Consider the following 7,026-nt stretch of genomic DNA (forward strand, 5'->3'; position numbering starts at 1 on the left):
GTGCAAACACTTCATTTGAAACCACTTAAGAAAGCGTCTATTTGGACTCAGAGTTTCAAGGTGTGGGACATCACGATGGGGAAGTCGTGGCCGCAGGCTCTTGAGCTGGTTCATCACATTACATCTGCAGTCAGAAACCAGGGATAAATAAATGCTGTGCTCAGCTAGCGTTCTCGTTTTCCAGTGAGGACCTTCCCCAAGGCATGGTACCTCTCACATTTAGGGTGATCGTCCCTCCTGCATTAACCCAGTCTAGAAACTTTCTCACAGATGTGCGAAGAGGCTTGTCTCCTAGGCGATTCCAAATGCAGTCAGTTTGACAACCGAGATTAACCATCGCGCTGTCTTAGTCCGTCCTCAGACTTAGCCTCCTTCAGTTCTGGATTCATCATTCTTGGACTTTGAAGAAATGTACAGAATGCAGGGTTAAGTGAAATCCTAGCTTGAGGAAGACTGTTCTTCCTGGTTGCTTCTGTAGGTGCATGTGTGTGTGTGTATCTATCCTATGACTACCTTTGTTGCATGTGCCTTTTGTGCTGAACAGAAATGTACGGTGCATGTTTGAGATGTTGGAGTGGAAGCCGTGCTTCACACAAGTACTTTTCATATTCTGGTCAGCCGATATATATTGAATACTTGATCTCTGTTTTTAAGTTACAAGGTTTTTAAATGAATCATAGAATCAACCTCTTTTCTTCTTCTTCCTCTCTCTCTCTCCTCTCTCTCCCTATCCCTATCCCTTATTTTCCCAATGTCATCCATATGTTTCATGTAAGTACATCATAATATATATAATTCAAATAAATCAACATATATCTCTATACAAACATTCATACTTATTCTATACACGCACACATAGACGCATACACATATATATGTCATGAAGATCATTTCTGTTTGTTGGTTTGTTTTGAGACAACGTCTTGCATATTCCATGCCAACCTCACGCTTGCCAGGTAGCAGACATGACGTGGAAATTCTGATTCTCTGCCTGCCTCCAAACCCCAAGTGCTCAAATTAGGGATGTGTGCCAGCATGACCAGTTTACACAGAGCTGGAGATCAAACCCAGGGATTTGTGTGTGCTAGGTGAGCACTCGACCCACTGAATGACATGCCCAGTCCTTGAAGGTCATTTTATACTATATTTGGAGTTTAAAAATTTACCTATTTTTATGTGTGTGTTTTGCATGCATGTATGTAAGTGTTCCTCATGCATCCAGTACTTAGAGAGGCCAGAAGAGGGTGTCAGATCCCCTGGAACAGGAGTTCAGGACAATGGTTGTTAGCTGCCATGTGGGTGCCGGGAACCAAACCTGGGACCTCAGGAAGAACAGCCATTGTTCATAACCATTATGCCATCTCCCCAAGGCCCTTATACTATATTCTTAGTGCAGTTATGATTTAACTGTCACCTGAAGTCTGTGGATTTTCCGATTCAGAATCGGACTTCTCAAAACCCAGAAAAGGAGCATTTCGTATTTTGGCTTTACAGGTTATTATGTTCAACGTGCCATGGAGGTCCACATCCCTGGGTGTTGTATTTTTTCGACCTGTGGCATGGGTGAACCATGTGTCTGTTTCCTCTGTCATTAAGTGATAAGCCTTTGGCTTCTTGAAGCCCGTTACCCCTTCATTTCCTACGTGCGATGAGCACCACACAGTTCTTCAGCTAACAAAGCTGCTTCCTCTCCCTCCCAGGCACCTCCATCTGGAAGGCCTTTTATTTCACGCCCAAGTTCAGCCCTGCTGGCGCCAACGGATGTTTCTCCACACACGTGTGTTTCTGTTTTGGGGACTACATCACTCACCACGACCCACCTTTGTTGTTTGATATCGCCAAAGACCCGAGAGAGAGCAATCCGCTAACGCCTACATCGGAGCCCCGATTCCACGAGATCCTTAAGGTCATGCAGGAAGCTGAGAACAAGCACAGCAGGACCCTCCAGGATGTCGCCAACCAGCTCTCCATAGGGAACATTATGTGGAAGCCTTGGCTGCAGGTCCGCTGCTCGAGGAAGACTGTTCTTCCTGGTTGCTTCTGTAGGTGCATGTGTGTGTGTGTATCTATCCTATGACTACCTTTGTTGCATGTGCCTTTTGTGCTGAACAGAAATGTACGGTGCATGTTTGAGATGTTGGAGTGGAAGCCGTGCTTCACACAAGTACTTTTCATATTCTGGTCAGCCGATATATATTGAATACTTGATCTCTGTTTTTAAGTTACAAGGTTTTTAAATGAATCATAGAATCAACCTCTTTTCTTCTTCTTCCTCTCTCTCTCTCCTCTCTCTCCCTATCCCTATCCCTTATTTTCCCAATGTCATCCATATGTTTCATGTAAGTACATCATAATATATATAATTCAAATAAATCAACATATATCTCTATACAAACATTCATACTTATTCTATACACGCACACATAGACGCATACACATATATATGTCATGAAGATCATTTCTGTTTGTTGGTTTGTTTTGAGACAACGTCTTGCATATTCCACGCCAACCTCACGCTTGCCAGGTAGCAGACATGACGTGGAAATTCTGATTCTCTGCCTGCCTCCAAACCCCAAGTGCTCAAATTAGGGATGTGTGCCAGCATGACCAGTTTACACAGAGCTGGAGATCAAACCCGGGGATTTGTGTGTGCTAGGTGAGCACTCAACCCACTGAATGACATGCCCAGTCCTTGAAGGTCATTTTATAGTATATTTGGAGTTTAAAAATTTACCTGTTTTTATGTGTGTAAGTGTTTTGCATGCATGTATGTAAGTGTTCCTCATGCATCCAGTACTTAGAGAGGCCAGAAGAGGGTGTCAGATCCCCTGGAACAGGAGTTCAGGACAATGGTTGTTAGCTGCCATGTGGGCGCCGGGAACCAAACCTGGGACCCCAGGAAGAACAGCCATTGTTGATAACCATTATGCCATCTCCCCAAGGCCCTTATACTATACTCTTAGTGCAGTTATGATTTAACTGTCACCTGAAGTCTGTGGATTTTCCAATTCAGAATCAGACTTTTCAAAACCCAGAAAAGGAGCATTTCGTATTTTGGCTTTACAAGTTAATATGTTCAACGTGCCATGGAGGTCCACGTCCCTGGGTGTTGTATTTTTTCGACCTGTGGCATGGGTGAACCATGTGTCTGTTTCCTCTGTCATTAAGTGATAAGCCTTTGGCTTCTTGAAGCCCGTTACCCCTTCATTTCCTACGTGCGATGAGCACCACACAGTTCTTCAGCTAACAAAGCTGCTTCCTCTCCCTCCCAGGCACCTCCATCTGGAAGGCCTTTTATTTCACGCCCAAGTTCAGCCCTGCTGGCGCCAACGGATGTTTCTCCACACACGTGTGTTTCTGTTTTGGGGACTACATCACTCACCACGACCCACCTTTGTTGTTTGATATCGCCAAAGACCCGAGAGAGAGCAATCCGCTAACGCCTACATCGGAGCCCCGATTCCACGAGATCCTTAAGGTCATGCAGGAAGCTGAGAACAAGCACAGCAGGACCCTCCAGGATGTCGCCAACCAGCTCTCCATAGGGAACATTATGTGGAAGCCTTGGCTGCAGGTCCGCTGCTCGTCATCCTCGTCTGCCCTGTCTTGTCAGTGCGACAGAGAAAAACAGAACCGACAAAAGGAATGACAGGCTAGGCACTGCCTCTGAGGACCAGAGAGGTTCCACACATTCCATTGACCATCTTCATTTAAACGGCCGTACGGGAGTTCCTGTGGTCAGAGGGAGGTCGGTCCTCGGTGTGTGAACTCCGTTCTCATTTTCACTTACACCAATTCTGTATGAACAAGACATCCACAGTGGGCTCAACTGGGGCACCGGTGGCATATGGCAATACTTTTCTTTCAAGGCTTCATCTTTGACTCATGTCCAGGGAATGATAGAGTTCTCTCTGACAGAAATACAGACAGATGGGGAAAGTTGCAAACGTAACTTCTCCCATCCTAGGGAAGCAGCTAGCTAAGAGTCAGTGGTATAAGGGGTCGTGGACTTTATACTTTGAAATAACCCAGTGACTCTTAGGGCTCCCAAGCACAGCTGGAAAGAAGACAATCAAGCGTCAGAAGACTTCAGTAACTCTAACATATGCACCTTTAAAATGAATGAAGGACTCTCTGTGATGGAGAATGGACATTCTGATTTGCTTATGCAAGGCTAATCAGTATTACTAGGATTTCCCAAACATATCAAGTGCTGCTTGCTATACGCACATATAGACACTATCTATATTTATACACACACACACACACACACACACACACACACATATATTTCTTCGACAAAATTAAGGTATCTAGGGACCTAGGGGTTTATCACTGTTTTAATGAAACCAAAAAGACCCATAAATCGGTCTTTCTGATCAATGACTATTCTACCCAATCCCTCGTTAGCACTAATCACAGGACAGATGTCAAATGTATTTCTTCATTGATAGTATTATTTTGAACTCAGCTGTTTCTGTAAAGAATGGACGGACAAGGGCAGTTTGGGTACTGCCGCGACTCAGGGAATCTCAATCAACATTGTTTGGAATTCTCAGTGTGGAAAGTATACGCAATTTTGAGGGCAGTGGTCGGGAAACTAAGAAATCCATGATATCTGTGCATATGGGTCATTTGTAGTGCTAGATATGAATTACTGAGGAGGCACAAATGTACTTGGATGTGGTTGTATCCTGTGGCTGAGAAATATGTGTTCGTTGTCTGCGGTGAGACGTACAGTTTTGTTGTAGATCCGCTTCCGCCAAGCTTTAATAATTCTTGGAAAAGTGCATTCTGGGCGATAGGGTAATTTCACAGTCTGTCCTGGATAAAGACCTCTTTACCCACCTTGCCACTTTGACACAGGTACCTGACTGGAAACAAAGAAGGACGGGTTTTATTTTCAGTTACAGTTTGAAAAGATACACTCCATCACGATGGGGAAGGCGTGGTGGGAACCAGAGTGTGCTGGACGGTTTGCTGTCTTTTCACATCCCAGCAGAACAGGGGACAGAAGGAACACGGGAACTAGAGCTGACTACCAAGCCATCAAGCGGAGCCCTCAATAAATGTGTTCCTCTGTCCAACGAGGCTCTCCTTACGAAAGGTTCTACACCCTCCCACAACAGCACCACCAGCTGTGGGCCGCGTACTCAAACACACAGGAGCCTCCGAGGGACATTTCACATCCAAACCTTAATAAATTGGCTTTGGAAAAATTAACTGTCAAGTTCTGTATCCCAACCGCACCCCCCGAGACGTTCCCAGGATTCAACAGCTTTGACCCAGCTTTTCTAGTATTTCTTATGTATCTTTAATTTTTGCTTTCCTTTTCTGGAGGAAAAAGAAAAAAAAAAGGCAGCGATTGCCACTGCAACCTTCTTTTCTTCCCCCTGAGCTTTTGTAATTTCATACAACAGTTCGTAATCAAATCTAGACTGCCCCCTCCCCCAGCCATACCTTCCCCATCCCTCCACAGGACCACATGTATTCTGCCATACGTGTTAAGTCCTATCCAGTCAAGCATTTGTGCTCAGTTACCTATCAGTGTAAATTCAGGCACTGGAGTCTAGGCACCCCATCTAACATGCAAGTTTGTATTGGTGATGTGCTTGGATTCTAAAGGACGCTCTGGAGGGATTTTTAAAGCCAGTATGCAGTGTGTTTTAAACCTTCAGTGTATGTGAATTTCTAGAAAATATTTAAGTTTGTGGGAATATCTGTCAGGGGATAACTAATCCAAACTGAGATCACTGTTACATTTGAAGACATTTCACAATCATGCTTATTGGGAAATACCACAATGAACAAAGATTCCAGAACGCTTACCACAGAAAACCTTTGCTTTGAATACATAACAGGGACTTTGAGTTTTCTTTCTGCCCAGGAGAGACCTAACATTCTTGAAGGCACAGTTTTGTTTTTTTTAGCATTTATTATTTTGTATAGACATAAGGCATGGCTACTTGTTTTCAGAGCATTCTATTGATGTTATCTCTACAGTTCTATATTCAAACAAACCTTAGTGGGCTTTGAAGTTTTGAACATATCCTTTGAAAAGAGAGATTTGTATTCCTTGTATTAACATAGATGCCAAAAGGTAGGCAAACAGTGTAGTAATGTATACACAGGTGTTATTTTACAAGGTCCGTAGCCCTGCAGGAAAGATAGCATTTGTAACCTATATTATCTGTGAAATGAAGAATTCAAAGAAAGAATGTCTCAGCTGTCCCTGAAGGACATTCAACACATGCAGTTCAGAGTATAGAAAATAAATTAAAAAGAAAACAAAAATAACACAAGGAAAGCATTAAGCCCATGTGTACACAATGCGGTCTTCAAAAGAATGTGTCAAATAAAAATATCCCTCGGGTCATGTAATGCAAAGTTAAAATAAAATACTCTTTGGCAATGAAATCACTGTGCTTGAATTCCTATTCTCCAAGGAGACTCGGTTCAGCACCACGTGAAGTGCTTACCCTAATTTGCACACAGAGTTCAGCACTTACGGTGTCCTTAAGAAAGAAGTAAAGATATATTGATGATGGACAGAAACAAAATACTCTATAACTTCAATGATGAGAGGGTGAGGCAAGGTCACATTACTACCTTACAGGAATCCCAAGAATATTGAATATTGTAATCTATTTTAAAATCAGAGGAAGAGCTGGGGGGGTTAGCGGCACGTCCCTGTTCAGCATGCACGAGACCCAAGTTGAGACCCAGGTACTGCAAAATATGAAGTTTCAGTGCGAAACATCTTATTGATGTTTATGCCAACACTCCTAAGATACAATTTTAATATTGTTCTTATCTTTTATTAATTTACAGAGTATATTATTATGTTAAAATATATTATGCTATTCCTTCATAGCCCATGAAATTCTTAATAGGCCTTTGGGAAGGGACCTTACTCTGATGTGTAATTCTTTAACACTAATATCTGGAGAAGAAGTTTCATAAGAAAACCTTTTTTTCTTTTTCTTGCCTTTTGTTGGAAGAATGACAATAATACAGGAGCTCTCA

General features: G+C 43.0%; 1 long non-coding RNA gene across 1 annotated transcript; it reads left to right on the forward strand.

The window, feature by feature from the left end:
- Positions 1-1,706: 1,706 nt before the first annotated feature.
- LOC108490925 lies at positions 1,707-6,417 on the forward strand. Its single transcript, XR_001872466.2, has 2 exons — positions 1,707-2,002; positions 3,575-6,417. It is a non-coding gene; the product is annotated as an uncharacterized LOC108490925 (long non-coding RNA).
- Positions 6,418-7,026: the final 609 nt, after the last annotated feature.

This window comes from Nannospalax galili, unplaced genomic scaffold, assembly GCF_000622305.1.
Source record: "Nannospalax galili isolate Female #2095 unplaced genomic scaffold, S.galili_v1.0 scaffold3171, whole genome shotgun sequence".
In the NCBI taxonomy this organism is placed as follows: Eukaryota; Metazoa; Chordata; class Mammalia; order Rodentia; family Spalacidae; genus Nannospalax; species Nannospalax galili.